This window comes from Mustelus asterias, unplaced genomic scaffold (assembly GCF_964213995.1).
Source record: "Mustelus asterias unplaced genomic scaffold, sMusAst1.hap1.1 HAP1_SCAFFOLD_542, whole genome shotgun sequence".
Lineage (NCBI taxonomy): Eukaryota > Metazoa > Chordata > Chondrichthyes > Carcharhiniformes > Triakidae > Mustelus > Mustelus asterias.
Window position 1 is genome coordinate 230,796 of NW_027590492.1, and position 26,755 is coordinate 257,550.

General features: G+C 45.1%; 1 pseudogene; it reads left to right on the forward strand.

The window, feature by feature from the left end:
• Positions 1-14,686: 14,686 nt before the first annotated feature.
• Positions 14,687-24,617, forward strand: LOC144486968 (SWI/SNF-related matrix-associated actin-dependent regulator of chromatin subfamily A member 5-like; annotated as a pseudogene).
• The last annotated feature ends 2,138 nt before the right edge of the window (positions 24,618-26,755 follow it).

A 26,755-nucleotide genomic window follows, 5' to 3' on the forward strand; every position in this document is an offset into this window, starting at 1 on the left:
GCAGTATTTCATGCTTCTCGCTGGGACGGAGATGGACAAATTGAGCAAGTGTGTAACAGAGAGAGTCACAGAGAGACGGGGAGATATTCACCAATTTAAACATGATTGTGGATTTGCAATGGACCGCAGGCTGTTTGAGATTCATAAATAAGTATATTAAGCTGGAACATTACGGCAAATTGGCACTTATTAAAACTTGAACACAAAGAAAACACAGACACAGAGACGCACACACAGACACAGGCATGCAAACATGTAGGCAGAGACACAAAGTGTGACTGATTAACACTTAGATTTCTAACAATAAATGCCCTGATTAAACTGTCACTGGATGGTGGGGTTAACCCAGCAAACCCACACAGCTGGGTCAGGATCAGAACTCACCTTCTGCACTCACTGAAACACTCCTGTATCACCTGCCTTATTGCAATGGGATGCCGCGTTTTGGAGCAGGACAGGGACATGGGGTGTGGACAACTGCACATGTGGAGGATAAGGACGAGGCATCTATCAGAGAATCCACACAAACCAGGGAGAAACAAACAAGGAAACACATGCTGAAACTGAGAGATTGCTGTGTGGAAAGATTTAGAAATTGTTGGGAACATTGACCCAGTGAAATGTTGCCAATGTGATCAGAATAGATATGGTAAAATCTTTCTGCAGCATTAAGGCACGCAGTGTACTGAGTGGAACAATATTGTAGCATTCCAAAATAAACTACATTGGGCTTTGTACTGTCTGAATGCACCTGCTATTAGTCTGTGGTTCTGCAATTTCCTCACTGACAAAAACATGAATACAGTCTGTTTCAATGATTCGAGCTTTCAACATGAGGTGCGCTTTGGATGTCAATGAGAATATAGGACAGGAGAAGGCAAGGAAGGGAAGCTTCTGTTAGATTCTGAAATCTCCCACACAGCACAAGATAGGCACACAATCACACTCACAGCCACAGACTCACACTTAGACTGTGCTGCAGGCAACGGAATATGAAGGGAAATTGCCAAAAGCTTTTGCTGGGGACAATGTGGAGGGAACTTTACTCTGTATCTAACCCTTTGCTGTACCTGTCCAGGGTGTGTTTGATGGGGACAGTGTAGAGGGAGCTTTACTCTGTATCTCACCCCGTGCTGCACCTGTCCTGGGAGTACTTGATGGGGGACAGTGTAGAGGAATAATTACTCTGTATTTAACCCAATGCTGTAGCTGTCCTGGGAGTGTTTGAAGGGGGACAATGTAGAGGGAGCTTTGCTCTATACCTATCCCCATGCTGTACCTTTCAGGGAATGGTTGCTGATCAAAGAGGGCCTGGTGGTTTGAAGTGCATTTGCTTCAATGCGAAAAGTTTTGCAGGTAAGACAGATGAATATCGCAGCTGTAGTGCAGGAGGACAACTCGGAGTGCTCAGACAGGGAAACAATGTGGGAAGAGCTTAGGAATAGGAAGGGTGTAGTTACAATGTTGGGAGTTTCCTACACGCCTCCCAAGGCCTGCGGGAGATAGAGGAACAGATATGGAGGCAGATTTCGGCAAGGTGTAAAAGTAACAGGGTTGTTGTGAGGGGTGATTTTAACTTCACCTATATTACCTGGAACTCACTTCGTCCTGGGGTAATGCGGCAGAGTTTGTAAGGACCATCTAGGAGGGCTTCATCAAACAGGATGTAGATAGTCCAACTGGAGAAGGGGCCATACTAGACCTGCTATTGGGGAATGAGTCCAGCCAGGTGGTCGAGGTTTCAGCAGGGGAGCAGATCAGGAACAGTGACCACAACAGTAAGCTTCAAGGTACTGATGGATAGAGATAAGTGTCGTCCTCAAGTGAAGATGCTAACTTGGAAGAAGTCTAATTACAACACTGTTTGGCAGGAACTGAAGGATGTAGATTGGGGGCAGATGTTTGAGGGCAAATCAACGTCTGGCATGTGGGAGGCATTGAAGTGTAAGTTGATAGGAATTGAGGAACGGCACATTCCTGTAAGGATGAAGGATAAATATGCATTTTTCAGGAACTTTGCGTAATGGGAGACATTTTGAGCCTCGTCAAAGGGGAAAAGGAAGCATTTGTCAAGGTCAGGAGGCTGGAAAAACATGAAGCAAGTGTGGAATACAAGGAAAGCAGAAAGAAACTGAAGAAAGAAGTCAGGAGGGTTTAAACGGATCATGAAAAATCATTGGCCTGCAGGATTCAGGAAAAACCCAAGGTTTATATAATATATATATATATAAATCCATACGTGGAGCCGGACGAAATGGGTGAGGTGTTAAATGAGTACTTTGCGTCAGTATCCACCAAAGAAAAGGGCTTGGTGGATGATGAGTCTGGGAAAGGGTGTGTAGGTCGTTGGAGTCATGTTGAGATCAAAAAGGAGGAAATATTGCAGGACTGGAAAACATTCAGGTAGAGAAGTCCCCAGGGCCTGATAGGATCTACCCCAGAATACTGAGAGAGGCAAGGGAGGAGGCTGGGGCCTTGAGAGAAATCTTTCTTTCCTCACTGGCTGCAGGGGAAGTCCCAGAAACTTGGAGAATAGCCAATGTTGTTCCTCTGTTTAAGAAGGGTAGCAAGGATAATCCAGGTAATTACAGGCAACCCTTATGTCAGTGGTAGAGAAATTATTGGAGAGGATTCTTCGAGACAGTTTTACTGCCAATTGGAAATAAGTGGACGTATTAGCGACGGGCAAGATTGTTTTCTGAAGGAAAGGTCGAGCCACAAGATCTTGATGTAGTTTTTCGAGCAAGTGACGAAGATGATAGATAAAGCAAAGGCAGTGGATGTTGTGGACATGGACTTCAGTCAAGGCTTTGACAAGATACCTCATGCTGGAATGGCAAAAAAATGGTGAAGTCACACGGAATCGGAGGAGAGCTGGCAAGATGGATACCGAATTGTCTTGGCCTTAGAAGGCAGGGTGTAAGAGTAGGTGGCGGCTTTTCTGATTGGAAGGCTGTGACTAGCGGTGTTACACAGTTCTGGGACCTTTGTTCTTCGTTGTTTATTGCAAATGATTTGGAGGAAAATGCAGCTGGTCTGATTAGTAAGTTCGCAGATGACGCAGAAATTGGTGGAGTTGCAGGAGTGAAGAGGATTGTCAGAGGATACAGCAGGATATTGACTGGTTGGAAACTTTGGCGGAAAAATGGCAGATGGAGTTTAATCCACATAAATGTGAGGTGATGCAATTTGGAAGGTATAATACATGTAGGAATTATACAGTTAACGAAATAACCATTTAGGAGTATTGACAGCAGAGAGACCTGGGCGTATATATCCCCCGATCAATGAAAGTGGTAACACAGGTGGATAAGGTAGTCAAGAAGGCAGACGGCAAGCTCGCCTTCATCGGTCGGGGCATTGAGTTTACAAATTGGCAGGTCATGCTGCAGCTGCACAGAAACTTAGTTCGGACTTATTTAAAATATTGATGTAGAATTCTGGTTGCCACACCACAGAAGGATGTGGATGCTGTGGAGAGGATACAGAAGAGGTTTACCTGAATGTTGGCTGCTCTGGATGGTATTAGCTATGAGGAGAGATTGGATGAACTCGGTTTGTTTTCACTGGAACAACGGAGGTTGAGGGGCGACCTGATAGAGGTTTACAAGATTATGAGTGGCATGGATAGAGTGGAGAGTCAGATGCCCTTTCTGAGGGTAGAGAAGGCAAGTACGAGAGGACAGAGGTTTAAGGTGCCTGGGGAAAAGTTTAGAGGAGGTGTGCAAGACAAGTTTTTTACACAGAGGGTGGTGAATGTGTGGAACGCACTGCCTGGGCAGGTGATGGGAGCAGGTACGATAGTGGCATTTTAGGGGCATCTAGATGAATAGATGAATAGGATAGGAATGGAAGGATACGGGCTCTGTAATTCCATACGGCTTTAGTTTAGACAGGCATCATGATCGGCGCTGCTTGGTGGGCTGAAGGGTCTGTTCCTGTGCTGTACTGTTCATTGTTCTTTCTTTGTTCTTTGTGTTTGCGCGTGGGAGATCACAGAATCAAACAGAACCTTCCCTTCCTGACCTGCTCCTGCCCTGTAATCTCCTTCACATCCAAAGGGTGTCTCCAATAAAAAGCTTCAGTTTTTAAATCTGGGAAATCACAGAGAGACAACACTGTATTCACATCTTGTTCAGTGAGAACATATCAAAATCACAGACCATTAACAGTTGTATTGAGACAGGACAAACACCAAAATATAGTCTATTTGGAATGTTACAATATTGTTTCACTCAGCGCACTCCGTGCCTTCATAGAATCCCAACAGTGCAGAAGGAGGCCATTCAGCCCACACAGTCCGCACCGACTACAATCCCACCCAGACCCTATTCCCAAATACCCACACATTTCCCCTGCTAATCCCCCTGACACTAGGGTCAACTTCGCACGGCCAATCAACCTAACCTGCACATCTTTGGACTGTGGGATGAAGCCGCAGCGCCCAGAGGAACCCTTAATGCTGCAAAAAGATGTTGCAATATCTATTCTTATCACCTTGACAACATTTCACTGGGTCAAAATTCTCAACTGTTTCTAAATCTTTCCACAAAGCAATCTCTCAGTTTCAGCATGTGTTTCCTTGTTTGTTTCTCCCTCGTTTGTGTGGATTCTCTGATAGATTCCTCGTCCTTATCCTCCACATGTGCAGTTCTCCACACCCCATGTCTCTGTCCTGCTCCCAAACGCGGCATCCCATTGCAATAAGGCAGGTGATACAGGAGCGTTTCAGTGAGTGCAGAAGGTGAGTTCTGATCCTGACCCAGCTGTGTGGGTTTGCCGAGTTAACCCCACTCTTCAGTGACAGTTTAAACAGCGCGTTTATTGTTAGAAATCTAAGTGTTAATCAGTCACTGTCTGTTTCTCTGCCAACGTGTGTGTGTGTGTGTGTTTTCTATATGTGTGTGTCTCTGTGTGTGTGTGTGTGTCTGTCTGTCCATGTTTAGGTGTGTGTGTGTGTGTGTGTGTTTTCTATATGTGTGTGTGTGTGTGTGTCTGTGTGTGCGTGTGTCTCTGTGTGTGTCTGTGTCTCTGTGTGTGTGTGTGTGTGTTTTCTATATATGTGTGTGTGTGCATTTTCTATATGTGTGTGTATTTTCTATATGCGTGTGTGTGTGTATATGTCTGTGTGTGTGTGTGTCTGTGTGTGTGTCTGTGTGTGCCTGTGTGTTTGTCTGTGTGTGTGTGTGTCTGTGTGTGTGTGTCTGTGTGTGTGTCTGTGTGCGTGTGTGTCTCTCTGTGTGTGTGTCTGTGTGTCTGTGTCTGTCTATCTGTCCAAGTTTCTGTGTGTGTGAGCTTCTGAGTTCGCAGTGCCAATTTTCCAGAATGTCACTCCATGATGTAATTGGCCATGAATTCTCAAACTTCCTGCGGCCCATTGTAAATCCACAATCATTTTAAAATTGGTGAATCTTTCCCTGCATCTCTCTGTGTGTCTGTCTCCATTAGACACTTGGTCAATTTGTCCGTCTCTGTCTCTCCCACATTGCCACTCTCTCACATGCAGAGCTCCCGCTCTCTCACACACAGACTAAAATCTCTCTGATACACACACCCTCTCACAAACACATTTTCTCACACTGTCTCACACAATCACACACTGAGTCCGTAAATCTTAAGCTCTCACACTCACAGACAGATACACATTCATACACACATGCATGCAGTCTCACAGTAACAAACTCTGACACACACTCACACATCGCACACTCAATTGGAGTTTAAAAGGGTGAGAGTGGATCTTATATCAATGATAAAGTTCTAACAGGATTAGACAGGGTTGATTCCGAAAGAATGTTCCCGATGGTGGGGGCTTCCAGAACGAGGGTTCAGAGTTTGAGGATAAGGGGTAATCCTTTCAGAACTGAGGTGAGGAGAAATTTCTTCACCCAGAGGGTGATAAATGTGTGGAATTCACGACCACCAACTCTCCGACACATACCCTCATGCATAGACTCACTCACACACGCAATCTCACTGAGAATCTCTCTCTCTCTCTCTCTCTCTCACACACACACACACACACAAGAGAACACGCAAACATACACACAATCAAAGAACATACAACAAAGAACAAAGAACAGTGCAGCACAGGAACAGGCCGGTCCTCCAAGCCTGCGCTGATCATGTTTACCGATCCAAACCAACCGATTATATCCCTCTATTCCCCGCTTGTTCATATGCCTCTCAAGATAAGTCTTTCATGTGTCTGAAGTAACTGCCTCACTTGGCAGTGCGTTCAAGGCCCCCACCACCCTCTGTGTAAAAAGCTTCCCCTGCAGATCCTAACTGAACCTTTCCCCCCTTATCTTGAACTTGTGCCCCTTGTAATTGTCATTTCCCCCCTGGGAAAAAGCTTCCAACTCTTTACCTTTTCTACACCTCTCATCATTTTATAAACTTCTATCCGGTGGCCCCTCAGCCTCCGCCTTTCCAGGGAGAACAATCCCATTTCATTCAATCTCCCCTCATAGCTAATATCAGGCAACATCCTGGTAAACCTGTTCTGTGCCCTCTCCAAAGCCTCCATGTCCTTCTGGTAGTGCGGTGACCAGAATTGGACACACTATTCCAAATGTGGCCAAACCAATGTTTTATACAACTGGAACATAATTTGCCAAATGTTATACTCGTTGCCCTGCCTGATGAAGACAAGCATTCCACACGCTTTATTCACAACCTTCTCCACCTGTGCTGCCACTTTTATAAATCTGTTGACCTGTGCTCCCAGATCTCTCTCTGTGTCTGTGCTCCTGACGGTTCTGCCATTTATTTTACAGCTCCCACCTGAATTAGATCGACCAAAATGCATCACCTCGCAGTTATCTGGATTAAATTCCATCTGCCATTTCCCCGCGCAATTATCCAGCCTATCAATATCTTGTTGTATTTTCTGACAATCTTCATCACATGTAAACAGATCTGTGTGCGTGTGTACATTCTCACACGAATACACATTCTCATATAGTCACTGACACACACACACACACACACACACACAGGAAACGCACACACATGATCTTTCACACATATGCTGACAGAAAAACAGAAAACCATGAACACACATGCACACACTAACAGACACACAGAACATTTTGCATGCGCGCATGCACACACACACACTCAGACGCACACACACACACACACACACACACACGCACACGCACACACACTCACACGCACACACACACACAGACAAAAACACACACACATACACACATACACACATACTCACACACACACACACACATACACACATACTCACACACACACACGCACACACACTCACACTCACACATACACACACTCACACACACACACTCACACGCACGCACACACACGCACACACTCACACATACACACACACACACTCATACACACACACGCTTCGCTCTCCCATGATTATTTACGTCCTCCCTAATTTAAAACACGAGGATGACCTCAGTGAACAGCCGGTCTCTGTAATAAGATGCCCAGTGTTATGAATAAAATTGATGCCCGAAGTAAACATAAAAACATAAGAACATAAGAACTGGGAGCAGGAGTCGGCCATCTGGCCCCTCGAGCCTGCTCCACCATTCAATAAGATCATGGCTGATCTTTTTGTGGACTCAGCTCCACTTACCCGCCCGCTCACCATATCCCTTAATTCCTTTACTGTTCAAAAATCTATCTATCCTTGCCTTAAAAACATTCAATGAGGGAGCCTCAACTGGGCAGGGAATTCCACAGATTCACAACCCTTTGTGTGAAGAAGTTCCCCCTCAGCTCAGTCCTAAATTTGCTCCCCCTTATTTTGGGGACAATCCCCCGACAACAACAGACCAACTGTCAATTCCTAATTTTAGGAGCTAACACACGGACATGTTCAAATCCCCATTCTCTGTACACTCCACACTGTCAGACCCAGAAACAACATTGTGCCTGTTTGATGACAGTTTCTGATTAACTATTATAAACACTGCAACATAAATGATCCAAACTAACTGAGTGTTTCCTGATGACGGCCGCATGGATGGGAGAAAATGAAGAGATTAGCCGCTGTCAGGAGGATAGAGTCAGTCTGGTGAAATGGAGCAACAATCTCACCCACCCTCTCAATCTCACACTCACTCTCTCAATCTCTCACCCACTCTCTCAATCTCACACTCACTCTCTCAATCTCTCACCCACTCTCTCAATCTCTCACCCACTCTCTCAATCTCTCAACCATTCTCTCAATCTCTCACCCACTCTCTCAATCTCTCACTCACTCTCTCAAAATCTCTCCCTCACACACTCTTCTTTCCCCTGTTGCTCATTTTTCAACAGAAAAACATTTCAATAAAACCTGAGCACCACATAAACCCCGAAAATACTTGCAGCAAGTCCCCACAACACAGGGAGTGGAGAGAGAATGGGGATGTGTTCCTGATTTAAATGGGGATTGCATATTGATTCTGTCTGACTTCCAAACTATCCTCAAGTATCTTAACACTTAATTACTTTCAATTCAATTAAAACTGACCAGCATATTCTCCCCGGTTCCATTCTGTTAACCTCCCCGCGACCTCCCCCGCGTTCAATAAACTCGGCGCATCTGTCAATCCCTCGCCCCAATTCTCACTCCGTCGCTGAGTTTCTCCATTCCTCACAACTCTTCATACTCAGTCATCACCAAACTTCCTCCTTCACCCCGTCTCCCCATCCTTCACTCCACACCTCACTATCACTCCCTCTCTCACCCCGTCTGTCCCTCCCTCACCCCGTCTCCCCATCCTTCATTGCACATCTCACTATCTCTCCCTCCCTCACCCCGTCCCTCCATCCTTCACTCCACATCTCACTATCTCTCCCTCCCTCACCCCGTCTGTCCCTCCCTCACCCCGTCCCACCATCCTTCACCCCACATCTCACTATCTCTCCCTCCCTCACCCCGTCTGTCCCTCCTTCACCCCGTCCCTCCATCCTTCACTCCACATCTCACTATCTCTCCCTCCCTTACCCCGTCTGTCCCTCCTTCACCCCGTCCCTCCATCCTTCACTCCACATCTCACTATCTCTCCCTCCCTCACTCCGTCTGTCCCTCCCTCACCCCGTCCCTCCATCCTTCACTCCACATCTCACTTTCTCTCCCTCCCTCACCCCGTCTGTTCCTCCTTCACCCCGTCCCTCCATCCTTCACTCCACATCTCACTATCTCTCCCTCCCTCACCCCGTATCTCCCTCCCTCACCCCGTCTCCCCATCCTTCACTCCACATCCCACTATCTCTCCCTCTCTCACCCCGTCTGTCCCTCCCTCACCCCGTCCCTCTATCCTTCACCCGACATCTCACTATCTCTCCCTCCCTCACCCCATCTTTCCCTCCTTCGCCCTGTCATTCCCTCCCACATCCTGTCTCTCGTCCCTCACCCGGACCCTCTCTCCCTCATCCTTTCATTCTCCACCTAGAACATGGAACATTACAGCGCAGTACAGGCCCTTCGGCGCTCGATGTTGCGCCGACCAGTGAAACAAATCTAAAGCCCATCTAAATTGCACTGTTCCATGATCACCCATATGTTTATCCAATGACCATTTAAATGCCCTTAATGTTGACGAGTCCACTACTGCTGCAGGCAGGGCATTCCACGCCCTTACTACTCTCTGAGTGAAGAACCTACCTCTAACATCTGTCCTATATCTATCATCCCTCAATTTAAAGCTATGTCCCCTCGTGTTAGCCATCACCATCCGAGGAAAAAGGCTCTCACTATCCACACTATCTAATCCTCTGATCATCTTGTATGCCTCTATTAAGTCACCTCTTAACCTTCTTCTCTCTAACGAAAACAACCTCAAGTCCCTCAGCCTTTCCTCATAAGACCTTCCCACCATACCAGGCAACATCCTAGTAAATCTTCTCTGCACTTTTTCCAATGCTTCCAAATCCTTCCTATAATGCGGTGACCAGAACTGTACGCAATACTCCAAATGCGGCCTCACCAGAGATTTGTACAGCTGCAACATGATCTCCTGGCTCAGAAACTCAATCCCTCCACCAAGAAAAGCTCACACTCCGTACGCCGTCTTAACAACCCTATCAACCTGGGTGCCAACTTTCAGGGATCTATGCACATGGACACCGAGATCCCTCTGTTCATCCACACTACCAAGTATCTTCCCATTAGCCCAGTACTCTGTAATCCTGTTACTCCTTGCAAAGTGAATCACCTCACACTTTTCCGCATTAAACTCCATTTGCCACCTTTCAGCCCAGCTCTGCAGCTTATCTATGTCCCTCTGTAACCTGCCACTTCCCTCCGCACTGTCTACAACTCCACCGACTTTAGTGTCATCCGCAAATTTACTAACCCATCCTTCTACGCCCTCATCCAAGTCATTTATAAAAATGACAAACAGCAGTGGCCCCAAAACAGATCCTTGCCGTACACCACTAGTAACTGAACTCCAGGATGAATATTTCCCATCAATCACCACCCTCTGTCTTCTGACAGCTAGCCAATTCCTGATCCAAACCGGTAAATCACCCTCAATCCCATGCCTCCGTATCTTCTGCAATGGCTTACCGTGGGGAACCTTATCAAACGCTTTACTGAAATCCATTATCACCACATCAACTGCTTTACCCTCATCCACCTCTTTGGTCACCTTCTCAAAGAACTCAATAAAGTTTGTGTAATCTAACAATTAATCCAGTTCCCCTGGATTACTGCTCTGTAACATGTCACTTCGTACTCCGACAATTAATCCAGTTCCCCTGGATTACTGCTCTGTAACATATCACTGTGTAATCTAACAATTAATCCAGTTCCCCTGGATTCCTGCTCTGTCACATTTCACTGTGTAATCTAACAATTAATCCAGTTCCCCTGGATTACTGCTCTGTAACATATCACTGTGTAATCCGACAATTAATCCAGTTCCCCTGGATTACTGCTCTGTAACATATCACTGTGTAATCTAACAATTAATCCAGTTCCCCTGGATTCCTGCTCTGTAACATATCACTGTGTAATCCAACAATTAATCCAGTTCCCCTGGATTACTGCTCTGTAACATATCACTGTGTAATCTAACAATTAATCCAGTTCCCCTGGATTCCTGCTCTGTAACATATCACTGTGTATTCCAACAATTAATCCAGTTCCCCTGGATTCCTGCTCTGTAACATGTCACTGTGTAATCTAACAATTAATCCAGTTCCCCTGGATTACTGCTCTGTAATATATCACTGTGTAATCCAACAATTAATCCAGTTCCCCTGGATTCCTGCTCTGTAACATATCACTGTGTAATCTAACAACTAATCCAGTTCCCCTGGATTCCTGCTCTGTAACATATCACTGTGTAATCTAACAATTAATCCTGTTCCCCTGGATTTCTGTCTCCTCTCACATCCTGCTGCTATCCTCACTGTTTACCAAGTTTCAACTCCCAGCCTGTGATCCTCCACATCCTTATTGTTCATCTCATTACAACAATCTGTCCATGTCCTCTCAGTTACCCCCCTCACTGTCTCCATCTCCTGGTGTCTCTGTCTAACTGCACCCAGTTACCCCCTCACTGTCTCCATCTCCTGGTGTCTCTGTCTAACTGCACCCAGTTACTCCCCTCACTTTTTCCATCTCCTGGTGTCCCTGTCTAACTGCACCCAGTTACCCCCTCACTGTCTCCATCTCCTGGTGTCCCTGTCTAACTGCACCCAGTTACCCCCTCACTGTCTCCATCTCCTGGTGTCTCTGTCAAACTGCACTCAGTTAGAATACTCACTGTCTCCATCTCCTGGTGTCCCTGTCTAACTGCACGCAGTTACCCCCTCACTGTCTCCATCTCCTGGTGTCCCTGTCTAACTGCACCCAGTTACTCCCCTCACTGTCTCCATCTCCTGGTGTCTCTGTCGAACTGCACTCAGTTACCCCCCTCACTGTCTCCATCTCCTGGTGTCTCTGTCTAACTGCACTCAGTTAGAATACTCACTGTCTCCATCTCCTGGTGTCTCTGTCTAACTGCACTCAGTTAGAATACTCACTGTCTCCATCTCCTGGTGTCTCTGTCTAACTGCACTCAGTTACCCCCTCACTGTCTCCATCTCCTGGTGTCTCTGTCTAACTGCACTCAGTTAGAATACTCACTGTCTCCATCTCCTGGTGTCTCTGTCTAACTGCACTCAGTTACCCCCTCACTGTCTCCATCTCCTGGTGTCCCTGTCTGACTGCACTCAGTTAGAATACTCACTGTCTCCATCTCCTGGTGTCTCTGTCTAACTGCACTCAGTTACCCCCTCACTGTCTCCATCTCCTGGTGTCCCTGTCTGACTGCACTCAGTTAGAATACTCACTGTCTCCATCTCCTGGTGTCTCTGTCTAACTGCACCCAGTTACCCCCCTCACTGTCTCCATCTCCTGGTGTCTCTGTCGAACTGCACCCAGTTACTCCCCTCACTTTCTCCATCTCCTGGTGTCCCTGTCTATCTGCACCCAGTTACCCCCTCACTGTCTCCATCTCCTGGTGTCCCTGTCTAACTGCACCGAGTTACCCCCTCACTGTCTCCATCTCCTGGTGTCTCTGTCAAACTGCACTCAGTTAGAATACTCACTGTCTCCATCTCCTGGTGTCCCTGCCTAACTGCACCCAGTTACCCCCTCACTGTCTCCATCTCCTGGTGTCCCTGTCTAACTGCACCCAGTTACTCCCCTCACTGTCTCCATCTCCTGGTGTCTCTGTCTAACTGCACTCAGTTACCCCCCTCACTGTCTCCATCTCCTGGTATCTCTGTCTAACTGCACTCAGTTAGAATACTCACTGTCTCCATCTCCTGGTGTCTCTGTCTAACTGCACTCAGTTAGAATACTCACTGTCTCCATCTCCTGGTGTCTCTGTCTAACTGCACTCAGTTAGAATACTCACTGTCTCCATCTCCTGGTGTCTCTGTCTAACTGCACTCAGTTAGAATACTCACTGTCTCCATCTCCTGGTGTCTCTGTCTAACTGCACTCAGTTACCCCCTCACTGTCTCCATCTCCTGGTGTCCCTGTCTGACTGCACTCAGTTAGAATACTCACTGTCTCCATCTCCTGGTGTCTCTGTCTAACTGCACTCAGTTACCCCCTCACTGTCTCCATCTCCTGGTGTCCCTGTCTGACTGCACTCAGTTAGAATACTCACTGTCTCCATCTCCTGGTGTCTCTGTCTAACTGCACTCAGTTACCCCCCTCACTGTCTCCATCTCCTGGTGTCTCTGTCTAACTGCACTCAGTTACCCCCCTCACTGTCTCCATCTCCTGGTGTCTCTGTCTAACTGCACCCAGTTACCCCCTCACTGTCTCCATCTCCTGGTGTCCCTGTCTAACTGCACCCAGTTACCCCCTCACTGTCTCCATCTCCTGGTGTCTCTGTCTAACTGCACTCAGCTACCCCCTCACTGTCTCCATCTCCTGGTGTCCCTGTCTAACTGCACTCAGTTACCCCCCCCCTCACTGTCTCCATCTCCTGGTGTCTCTGTCTGACTGCACTCAGTTTGAATACTCACTGTCTCCATTGGAGAAATGACAGACACGAATAAACACCTAAAAGATCAGCGAACTTTTAAATGCAGTCTGAATCTACAGTTGTGCCAGCAGTATGATTCAAACTTGTACCCAGTTTGTACAGTCATGTTTTTAAATCTGCTAAATTTACAGCTCTCTGAAATAGTGAGAGAATTTAAAACAACAAATGGATTATTGCTCACGGGTTCACCACTTCAGAACAACCTGCACGAACTCTGGGCTCTGCTCAACTTCCTCCTCCTGGATGTCTTCAATTCGTCTGCAGTAAGTAATGAGAAAAGCAGCTTGACAGAGACTGTACTGTTTGTCTAAGGTTCAATTACAGTGTTTCAACCTATTTCTTTTTGGAAGGCATGAGAGAATGCTGCAAAGTTGTGTCTTTTTCATTTTTTAAGCGAGTGTCAGGGGAAGCTGTCCAACTTGCTGGAGGGTGTTGTGTGACACCATTGTTCCTTGCATTGGGAGCAGCCAGGGAGCTAAATGGCCGCAGTCTGTGTATTAATTTGTCCACCTGCCCACATTTTGTGAGCACTATATTCACCATATGTGTGCCGATGCAGTGTCCAATTGGTGATGTCTGCTCCTCGAACCCTTCAAACTGCTATTGACCATTCCTGATGCTCAGTGTCACATCTGCCTTACACTGCGAAGCGGATTTAACATGCTTGATGTTTCCTTCAGCAAAACTCTCACCTTGTGTCACAATTCTAAACTTACATTAAAAGCATGCTGGGGTGAGAGCTTACTTTATCCAGATCTATCTCAATCCACAAATTAGCTGTCAGAAGTATTTTAGTATTTATTTATTTTTGTTAAAGTAAGAAAAGCTATGTTTCTAACTGAATGCCTAACTGCCCATTCTTCCTGTGTGGGTGTCCTGTAGCTTGTTACAGAGATGGGAGTAGGTGGTCCAAGGGAAAAAATGATTTTTTTCCATGTTGAATTGCTCACCTGCCGACCAGCTGAAACTGATTTGCAATTGTTATGAGCAGCTGTGCATCTGTTTTATGAAATCATTTGTGAGCGATCTAATTTGGATGCTACCTTTTTAAATTGCCATTCTTGTTCTTCTCGTGATAAACAATGTAATCATTGAAACCATTGGATGAGGCGTTGATGGAAGTAACACAATGTGCTAAAACGTTTGGGGTTGGCATGACTAGAGCCACTTGTTGTTCTTTGCAGGACTTTGATTCTTGGTTTGACACAAACAACTGCTTCGGGGACCAGAAGCTGGTTGAGCGATTGTACATGGGAAGCTTCTTATCTTATCTGTATTCTGATACCGGGATGTCATTAAAATGCAAAGTTATTTCGGGCCCATCGCCTTCAGAAATATTATTCACAAAGTTGTATATTTGTGTGATGAAGTGATGTGCCTTGAGAGTGTTTGGGGCTAATTTGAAGAAACAGCAAGGTTTCTTTTCTTCATTTACTGGGTGTGGATGTCGTTGACTAGACCAGCATTTATTGGCCATCCCAAGTTGCCCTACAGAAGGTGCTGGTGAGCTGCCTTCTTGAACCACTGCAGTCCCTGAAGTTCCAGGTACATCCACAGTGCTGTTAGGGAAGGAGTTCCAGGTTTTTGGATCCAATGACGGTGAACAAGCAGCGATATGTTTCCAAAGTCAGGATTAGGAGTGACTTGGAGGGAAACGTCCAGGTGGTGGTGTCCCCAGGTACCTGCTGCTCTTGTCCTTCTAGCTGACAGTGGCTGAGAGTTTGGAAGGTGCAGCCGAAGGAACCCTGGTGAATTCCTGCAGTGCATCTTGTAGATGGTACACACGGCTGTCACTGTTCATCGGTGGTGGAGGGAGTTTGTGGAAGGGGCAGCAATCAAGTGGGCTGCTTTGTCCTGGATGGTGTTGAACTTCATGACTGTTGTTGGAGCTGCACTCATCCAGGCAAATGGAGAGTATCCATCACACCCCTGACTTATGCTTTGTATCTGGTGGAGAAGCTTCGGGGAGTAAGGAGGCGAGTTACTCACCGCAGGATTCCTGGCCTTTGACTTGCCCTGGTAGATTTAGAACTGTTAATTCATTGATTAAAAATGTGATGGCAAAAACTGAGGGTCTATATTCTACTAACTGTTTATCCCGCGCAGTGTTAAATTTTGAGTTACTGCGTGTGAATTACAAATTAATTTGACTTTTATGAAGTGATTAAGAACATAAGAAATAGGAGCAGGAGTAGGCCATCGAGCCCCTCGAGCCTGCCCCACCATTCAATAAGATCATGGCTGATCTGAAGTGGATCAGTTCCACTTACCCACCTGATCCCCATAACCCCTAATTCCCTTACCGATCTGGAATCCATCTATCCGTGATTTAAACATATTCAACGAGGTAGCCTCCACCACTTCAGTGGGCAGAGAATTCCAGAGATTCACCACCCTCTGAGAGAAGAAGTTCCTCCTCAACTCTGTCCGAAACTGACCCCCCTTTATTTTGAGGCTGTGCCCTCTCGTTCGAGTTTCCTTTCGAAGTGGAAAGAATCTCTCCACCTCTACCCTATCCAGCCCCTTCATTATCTTATAGGTCTCTGTAACATCCCCCCTCAGCCTTCTAAATTCCAACGAGTACAAACCCAATCTGCTCAGTCTCACCTCATAATCAACACCCCTCATCTTTGGTATCAACCTGCTGAACCTTCTCTGCACTCCCTCCAAGGCCAATATATCCTTCCGCAAATAAGGGGACCAATACTGCACACAGTATTCCAGCTGCGGCCTCACCAATGCCCTGTACAGATGCAGCAAGAGATCTCTGCTTTTATATTCTATCCCCCTGCGGTATAGGCCAACATCCCATTTGCCTTCTTGATCACCTGTTGCACCTGCAGACTGGGTTTTTGCGTCTCATGCACAAGGACCCCCAGGTCCCTTTGCACAGTAGCAAGTTGTAATTTTTTTCCATTTAGATAATAATCCAATTTGTTATTATTTCCTCCAAAGTGAATAACCTCGCATTTGTCAACGTTATACTCCATCTGCCAGATCCTCGCCCACTAACTCAGCCTGTCCAAATCTCTCTGCAGACCTTCCATGCCCTCCACACGATACGCTTTTGCATTTATCTTTGTGTCGTCAGCAAACTTTGTTACCCTACACTCAGTCCCCTCCTCCAGATCGTCTATATAAATGGTAAATAGTTGAGGCCCCAGTACCGATCCCTGCGGCACGCCACTGGTTACCATCCGCCAACCAGAAAAGTACCCATTTATTCTGACGCTCTGCTTCCTGTCGGATATCCAATCCCCAATCCACGTGAACACCCTACCCACAACTCCGTGTGACCCAATCTTCTTCAGCAACCTTTTGTGAGGCACCTTATCAAACGCCTTTTGGAAATCCAAAAACACCGCATCCACCGGTTCCCCTCCGTCAACCGCACCAGTCACATCTTCATAAAAATCCAACAAGTTCGTCAAGCACGACTTTCCCCTCATGAATCCATGCTGCGTCTGCTGAATCGAACCATTCTTACCCAGATGGCCTGCTATTTCTTCTTTAATGATGGATTCCAGCATTTTCTAGTTCCACCACTTCTTGCAGACATGACTTACCTGCGATCCACTGGAATTAAGTGGTGGCTCTATTCGTGTAACGAGAATGGTTTCTGCCCAGTCCAGCTGCATCCCACTTAGAATGGATTAGAAATGTTAAAGGGCACAAAGCTAAATGAACATTTACCAGGTGTTCTTGCATTCAGTAAATAGTGCCTGAAGTAAACATGGCATTTAAGGTGCTGGAATAGGCAACTTAGAAATTGATGAGACGAATAGATAATTATTGCCTTTCACTCGATGTAGGCAACTACCACAGGTGTTTTTAATTAGGGTGGACATTTTACCCAGATCTGAATAATTTGAATCACTTCAGATATTACATAATATGGTGAAGGGGGAGAGATTTCTTCCGCTTCATTTACTCTCAATTATTTATTCTGTGGCCATATATTGAACTCCTCAGTTGACCTTGGTAACAAGGCCCATTCAGCATCCCCACGGGCTGTTCCAATTGCTGATCCCGACCTTGATAAGAACATTTCAATTGATGCTGGATCTCTAGTAGAACTGCTTCCTGATCAGGAAGACTTGCTCAATTAAAGTGTTTTTATCACATTTTGGGAGGTGCAGGGTAAGGGAAATAGAATAATTTTTATTTGCTGAAATGTCTATCCACTATTTGAGAAGCTGAAATGGGTTGGGGGAGAGGAGGAATGGTAGGTTACAATTACTCTGATTTATCTCCTCTTCTGTTCACACTACAAGCTCCATTTCCTAACCATTCACTCCAAACCTCTGTCTGGTTCCTGTCTGTCTGAGGCTGAACTAAACTATTTGCAATTGTGATATCCTAATTGAGCCTGAACTACATTTCCAACCCCATATTCTTAATATTACCAATACCACCACCATAATATCGCCCGCCCTTGTTCAAACCCTTAATTAGCACGAGGTTTTCCTAAACAGCCTCCCACCTTGCACCACGTGGAAGATTCAATTCATCAGAACTGCTGCTGACATGAACCAAGTTCTGTCCACTGCTCCATTTGTGCATCGCTGATGGTCAACCTTCAGCTGTTTAGCCCAAAGCACTGGAATTATTTCCCTAAATCTCTCTGCCTCTCCAGCTCATCCTTATTTAAGACACTGCTTTAAAAACTCCTTGGTCACCTCTCAATGGGTTTTTTGGTAGCTCGGTGTCAAATTTGTGTGATAATTGCCCCTGTGATGATCCTGTAGACATCTTATTATCATAGAATCCCGACAGTGCAGAAGGAGGCCATTTGGCCCATCAAGTTTGCACCAACCCCACATATTTACCCCGCCAATCGCACTGACACCAAAGGTTTATTTAGCCTAGCCAATCAACCGAACCCGCACATCTTTGGAATGTGGGAGGAAACCGGAGCAGACACGGGGAGAATGCGCAAACTCCACACAGAGAGTGACCCGAGGCCAGAATCGAACCTGGGTCCCTGGCGCTGTGAGACAGGAGTGCCAAACACTGTGCCACCATGCCACCTATGTTAAAGGCGTTGTAGAAATGTACATTGTTGAGGAATGAAGAAAGTGAATTTAAGGTTACTATCCCCTTAATCCCACTTAGTTACCCCACCAACCTACACATCTTGGGACACTTAAGGGGAAATGTAGCATGGCCAATCCACCGAACCTGCACATCAGACTGAGAGGGTAAACTGGAGCACCCAAAGGAAACCCACGCAGACACGGAGAGAACATGTAACCTCCCCAAAAACAGTCACCCAAGGCCAGAATTGAAGCCGGGTCCCTGGTCTGTGAAGCAGTAGTGCTAACCACAGCCACCATACCGCCCTGATCTAGTATTGTGCAATGAGGTAGGGTTAATTGGTAATCTCATAGTAAAAGATCCACAGGCAAATATTCATATCACAATTGAATTCCATATGATGGTCTGCAAGTGACATATTTCCACAATCATCAACAAGAATCTTGTCCCTATCTAATTGGTTTTAGGTTTGAGAGGAGAGCCTGCTGAGGTTGATCGTGAACATTGAAAATTTTGATTTCTTTCTTTAAATGTTCATCAATGAAATTGGGAAATAAACGCTCTGCAAGAAACATCCATCTGTGGCTTATTGAGAGCATTAACGATTGTGTTAGATTAAGAGAAGAGGCTTATCATATGACAAGGAATAGTAACAAGTTTGAGCATTGGGAGTGTTTTTGAAACCAGTAAAATGCCACAGAAGATTGATTAAAAATGGAATATGAGGGTAAACTATAAGAGCTTTTACAAGTATATACAAAAGAAGATCACCAAGTTACAGGAAGGATTTAAATAAGGTTCAAAGAGTGCAGAGAAGGTTCGCAAGGATGTTACCGGGACTTGAGAACCTGAGTTACAGAGCGAGATTGAATAGGTTGGGACTTTATTCCCTGGAGCGTAGAAGATTGAGGGGAGATTTGAGAGAGGTGTATAAGATTTTGATGGGTATAGATAGAGTGAATGCAAGCAGGCTTTTTCCACTGAGGCTCGGGGAGAAAAAAACCAGAGGGCATGGGTTAAGGGTGAAAGGAGAAAAGATTAAAGGGAATATTAGGGGGGGCTTCTTCACGCAGAGAGTGGTGGGAGTGTGGAATGAGCAGCCGGATGAAGTGGGAAACATTTACCATTTAAGAAAAACTTGGACGGGCTGATGGATGAGAGGGGTGTGGAGGGATATGGTCCAAGTGCAGGTCAGTGGGACTAGGCAAAAAATGGTTCGGCACAGACAAGAAGGGCCAAAAGGCCTGTTTCTGAGCTGTAATTTTCTATGGTTCTATGGTTACTGTATTTTCTCATGAAGGGTTGGATTCCAAGGTCTGATCTGTTCTGTTGCAGAATAAAGCTGTTGACAATCTAATCTGAAGTTGCAGGTGTTTTCATCAAGTGAACATTCAGCCCACACCTGTAGATGTGCTTCAACCCATGGCTTGTTCAGCTGTTTTTGTTGAACCTGTGCTTCAGTCCACAGAACTGTTCAGTGCAGCTTTTGTAACATTGCATTATTTTGCTTGACCTTCTTGGGCATCATCAGTGTGTAAAAAGCATGTATTCTCACCTGAATTAGGTATTGAGACCCTTCCTCCTCCCACATATTAAAGCTGAGGTAGAAAAGAGCCTGCCGCCAAAAAAGGAAGTCAAAATGTATGTCGGCCTGAGCAAAATGCAACGGGAATGGTGAGTGCACAACTTGTGAATCTTAATGTGTTGCATTGTGAAGTACGGCATCATCTTGCAACAACTCATTGAAATTGTCCTGCACTTCAATCAACAATTAGAGCATTTGTAGAACGAAGGGAATAGATTCACCAGTGTAAGCGAGTGTGATTTTACCCAATGCATCAATAATAGGCTGACTCCCTACTATTGACCATCTTGCTTCCGTCTGATCTGTAAGATTTTTGTGTTTGGAATTCTAACTTCCCTCAATCATTTCCATTATTTTTTCCCGAAACAGAAGATCATCATTGAATTCAGATTGGACGATTGCCATTCAAGTGTGATTATTACAGTGCTTTCAAACTACTTTGCTCTCAGCTTTGGGCTTTCTTCTTTCAAACCCCAATGCAGCCCATTATTGATACCCACCTGATCAGGTACTAGTGAGGTGTCCCCTCCAAACTTATTAACCATGTCTATCATGGTTGGTCAAGGAGAACGCTGCAAAGCCCTTCAAAATAAGACTGCACCCGATGTAACACAATGTCATTGCCTCACGATGATGCCAGGATCGCTGCCACGAATATAAAACAGTCACTAATAAATCAAACAGGAATTTAGGAGAAGATTCAAAAAAGAAAGTGGCAGAGTGGTTAGTGTGGAACTCACTACCACATGGAGAGGCATGACATTGATGCATTTTAGGGAAGTTTGTTAAACATAGAATGGAAAAAGAAATCGAAGGTGTGAGGAGACTCTTATCATGAACACTGATCTGGAATTGTTGATCGAAGTGGCCTGTTTCTGCGTTACAAATACTTAATCCCAGAGTACTTCATATTGCTCGCATCCAAGTTAGATGAAAAGGAATATTCCCATCCCTTCAAACCCTGGCCACCTGGAATGAATTGTACTTTATATCAATGAACAAAATGTCGAGTGTGTATTAGTCGTAAGATATGGGTTTCTATATCTGTGAGGCTTAGATGGAGCACCCTGTTCCCTGGTAGGTGAGAGGGGTTGGAATGTGGATCCTAGACTTTGTCCGAGGCACCTATAGAACAAAGCATTCATTTTAGGTTGTAATTGCTTTCTGTTGAGCTCCATTAAAAAAATGAATTTATCTCCAAGTTGGTGTGATGAGTTTTAATTCTGGCCTTGCTGACAGGTACACCAGGATATTAATGAAGGATATTGACATCCTGAACTCCTCAGGAAAATGGACAAAATGCGTCTATTGAATAGACTGATGCAACTGCGCAAGTGCTGCAACCACCCCTATCTGTTTGACGGAGCTGAACCTGGCCCACCTTACACCACTGACACTCACCTGGTAGTTAACAGTGGCAAAATGGTGGTACTGGACAAACTGCTGCCGAAAGTGAAGGAGCAAGGTCAGCCGCAGGCCTGGTCAAGGCTTTTGTTTCCCTTTCTGTCTTTCAATCTTTCTATCGGAAGGAGACATGGAGTGATTTGATAGTTTCGTGGATACTTGAGTAGCTCGGACGGGGTGGGGGTGGCCAACATAAGGCATAAGGCCCAAATTAACGATTGTCAGACCGTAAAGGGAAATTAATTGAAAATATTCCAAAATGTGTTATAAATTAATATGTAATAAACTCTGGAATCAGCAATGGTTTTAGTTATAGTAGGACAGGCAAAGAAGCTTACTGAGATCTCCTTGAGGAGATAACCAAACAAAAACACAATGCAAATTAGGTTTTAGAATATGTTCAACAAATCTGTGATTAGAGAGTAAATATAGTAATAAAGTTCACGCTTTGTGAAATAGATGACATTGTCTCAATGGATTAAGAATTAGCTTAATGTTAATGTTCCTACTTTGGGAGGATGTAGGTTTGGATTCAGATTCGATTGGAAATTCAAAGAGCATGCCAGTCACTCGAACTCGAATCCATGACCAAATTAGTTGAGACTCTGGAGACCAGGAGGAATTGAACAAAAACTACTGTGTAGTCCAATCCATATAGAAGGAAATCGGGTGGAGTGGAAAATCAAACATCCTGGTATATCGATTGGCTGTAAACAACCGCCTGCATGGTTATTTGTGCATTTCCGAGTGCGATGTCAGACTTTGTCATGCTCTGGAGCACTCCTGTACCTGTGCTGTAGACTGATCAAAAATAGAACAGGATTTTTAGTAAATGAAAGGGGTTTGTGATGTTTAGCCTTCGTAAGCATGCAAGGATTTCCACGACAATGTCTGCAAAAGAATTTGAAAATGATCACTGATGACACCATGGCAGCATTTGACCTGTGCAGCAAGGTACAGCAGATTGCATGCTGTGATGTTATGGGTTACAAATCAGCACAGGTTTTAATGAGTTAAAAACTGCTGAAAATACGCAACTAATCTGGTAGCATCAGCGAAGGGTCAACTATGATTCTTCAGAACTCCCCTCTCCACAGATGCTGCCTGACCTGCTGAGTATTTCCAGAACTTTGCTTCCATCTATTTAGCTTTTATTTCACAAGTTTTAGTGACTGTTTAAAACAATGGTGTGTCTTGATCTGAAATCGCATTCTGTTTTAGTCATTCTGGCCTGCCACACGCCATCCACTGGGGCTGGGGGCTCCCAAAAACTGGCCGATTTACCATCAAATATTCTTCATGAGGAGAGTTGGATCACAGGCCTCTGCAATGCTTGATGGGCCCCATCCTCCTTCCGGGGGAATAGTTACAGGAGCCAAATATTCTGAAAATTGGGGGCTAACGTGTTGGGAGAAGGTGAAAGGGATAATTACATGGTTTGGGATTGCAGCTATTTTTTGATTAGGGTTTAAGTTTTGCTGCCCAAACTGCAGCACCGTCTGGAATCCACCTGGAATATAAACCCTTCGAAATCATTCCCATCAATCATGGCAGCTGGGTCACATGGACAGTTCACATTGTATGAATTATAAAATTGGAGTTGGTTATGTGTTCATTTATGCCTCCTGTACTATAACGAGTTTACGAGATTACTCTGCATCCTGCAAGTTACCACTGAAATTTGTTTTCCATTATCCACATCAGTAGATGTAGGTTTTTGAAGCATTTGTGTATCTGCGCTGTGTTCTTGGCTACCGATCAACCGATTACCCTGATGATTGTTCTTCTTTTCCACAGGTTCTCGGTGTTGATCTTCAGCCAAATGACCAGGGTACTGGATATAGAACATAGAACATAGAACAGTACAGCACAGAACAGTCCCTTCGGCCCACGATGTTGTGCCGAGCTTTATCTGAAACCAAGATCAAGCTATCCCACTCCCTATCATCCTGGTGTGCTCCATGTGCCTATCCAATAACCGCTTAAATGTTTCTAAAGTGTCTGACTCCACTATCACTGCAGGCAGTCCATTCCACACCCCAACCACTCTCTGCGTAAAGAACCTACCTCTGATATCCGTCCTGTATCTCCCACCACGAACCCTATAGTTATGCCCCCTTGTAATAGCTCCATCCACCCGAGGAAATAGTCTTTGAACGTTCACTCTATCTATCCCCTTCATCATTTTATACACCTCTATTAAGTCTCCCCTCAGCCTCCTCCGCTCCAGAGAGAACAGCCCTAGCTCCCTCAACCTTTCCTCATATGACCTACCCTCCAAACCAGGCAGCATCCTGGTAAATCTCATCTGCACTCTTTCCAGCGCTTCCACATCCTTCTTATAGTGAGGTGACCAGAACTGCATACAATATTCCAAATGTGGTCTCACCAAGGTCCTGTACAGTTGCAGCATAACCCCACTGCTCTTAAACTCCAACCCCCTGTTAATAAAAGCTAACACACTATAGGCCTTCTTCACAGCTCTATCCACTTGAGTGGCAACCTTTAGAGATCTGTGGATATGGACCCCAAGATCTCTCTGTTCCTCCACAGTCTTCAGAACCCTACCTTTGACCCTGTAATCCACATTTAAATTTGTCCTACCAAAATGAATCACCTCACATTTATCAGGGATATCTTGGAAGATTATTGTATGTGGAGAAACTACGAGGATTGTAGACTGGATGGACAGACGCCGCATGAGGAGAGACAAGTATGTTTTTTGCCCTGTGCTTTCAAAACTGAGTTTGTTTGAGGAAAGTTCTCACCTCTTAAATTGATCTGAGGCTCTATTATCTAAGTAAGAATTCTAGACTTAAGGTTACAAAACTGACTCAAGGTTTTCAAACAAAAAATATGAATATTCAATTTGAATCCAGCATCTATTTGTATTTTTAAAAATGAAACTTTCCAACAATTAGTAAAAAGATTGGTCCCAATCGTTTGTTCAATTCTGGCTTAACTTTTCTCTCTCATCCCTCCAGGATTCTATTTCTGCTTTCAATAGTCCTGGGAGTGTCGTGGTTCCCCAGGACGACAATTCGTTCACATCGGTTTAAAACAGAGAGTCTGAGCAGCGATCTTCCAAGCAATAGACTTTATTTCTCAGCACAAGCGAAAAAGTCGGGATCTCCGGATCAATCCAAAGAGCCCTTGGGCTTACAATCTTTTATGTACATTTCAGCCTCATATCTCAAGATCCTCATCTCCCTTTTACAGCCTGTCCTTGGTTGTTATCTTACCCTACAGCCCGACCTTTCTTTGGCCACCATTAGTTTTAGTTGACCCTTTATCTGTTTTCTTTGCAATTGGTCATTCCCTGTTATATCTCTTTGTCTCTTAAACCATGGTGGTTATAACTCTTGCTCTTATCTGAACTTTTCTGTTTGTCCAATAATCGTGGTTTTGCAGGCTAAGGCCGAATGTGTTTAGAAGAAAAGACATCCTCTCTGCTGATTTATGGTCCACTAATGTGTTTAGAAGAAAAGACATTCTCTCTGCTGATTTATGGTCCACTATTCAGTTGAACCACCGAGCAGTCTTCCTTGTTTTCTTAAGTGACTATTGTTTGCTTTCCTTAATTAGTGATTGCTATATTACTTCTCTAGTTCCTCTAGTTCCTCCACTTTGATCATATCGACTCCACTTGATTATATTAGGTCGGGTCACACGAGGTTACTTTAGGTTATATACCCATCTCACTACTCACCTAAATCTGCTATATCATTTTACTAAAACCTGTGAATCTGAATTTCATACCTAGCTCATACAATATCTAATACAATTTCCCTTACAATCCCCCCTTTGAGGCTTCCCTAGCCTCATCCCAATTATCAAGCTCAAATAATCCCCTTGCTCAATCCCATTTGTATTTTATTTTAATCACTTTTCCCAGGCGATGTGGAGGAGCCGACTATTTTGGTCAGGGATCAGTGTCCCTATTCTAACTTTATCATAATTTGTCTATCCCGGTTCTGATTTTTGGGTTGCTCCTCCAGATTGCCTGCCCCTGACAGTCATCAGCCAAAAACCTTCCCACTCTTGTCTAGGGAAGGGAAAAAGACTGATTCCTGTGTACAGACTAAATTCTCCTGGTTTCCCGCGGACTTCAGCAAGGTGCTATTGTTGTCACAAGGCGATCTTCCACTATTGTAGTTATTTTACAGAGTGACGAGTTTCAACTTCGACCAAGGTCATTGTGAATCCACTCAGCGGGGGCGGCTCAAGATTTTCCCATTCCTCTGTTTTTTCTCTCGAGCGTGAGCTGCTTCGCACCCGCGTCACCATCTGCCGCGCTGCCATTCTGGTAAGGAAGGATCTCAGGGCGGGTAAAAAACAACAAAATATCAATCCCAGAATGATTATTGTTGCGATTGCTACAGCTCCAGCTTTGGCAAACCACGCCCCCCATCTTCCTAATATTCTGTCCAGCCAACTCCATACCTCATGCCCAAACCCAGCATTTTCTTTCACTTCTTTCTTAAGATTTTTTAACTTATTCATGGCTTGTGTAAATGACCCCTCTGGATTAGTGTTACTAGGGATAAATGTGCAGCACTGATCCCCAAACATAACACACACCCCTCCTGTCTCTGCCAGGAGCCAATCTAACGGTTTTGCCACGCCATTTTGCTGGTCGCATCCAACTGCTCTCCTAAGGCCTCCAGGGCATCATTCGTATAATTATTAAACCTCTGCTGATTATAATAGATGTAATTGATCCACTCAGTATTCTTGCTGGGTGTGATCCAAACAAAGAGGGATTCAAACCCTGCAGCTATTTCGTTCCTAGCTTTGAACTCATTCGGGATGCCGCGGGGCTGTCCGATTGCGTCCAATTTTATCGTAGGGTCAGGGGTATATGCCCTCTTAACTTTTTGTGATTTAATTTCTCTTTCCACCGGTAGTATCACAATGCTCTGGGCAAGCATAACTCGGGCACATAGTCCCTTCCAATTCTGTGGTAATTTTGCCAATAGCCCTTTCTCCGGGCCACAAAGCCACCAGAGATCGGCCAGTTGATTTTCTTGATAGTCTAACGCATAAGGAGGGGGTGCCCATCCCCCTCCTGAGATGATCAGATTAAGAGCATCGGTTATATTCCAAATCCTTTCACACTCTCCTGTGTAATTTCCCACACTACTTCCTGTGCTACTTTCCCTCCAATAGCAATCTTGGATTTGTAAGTTGGGCTCTG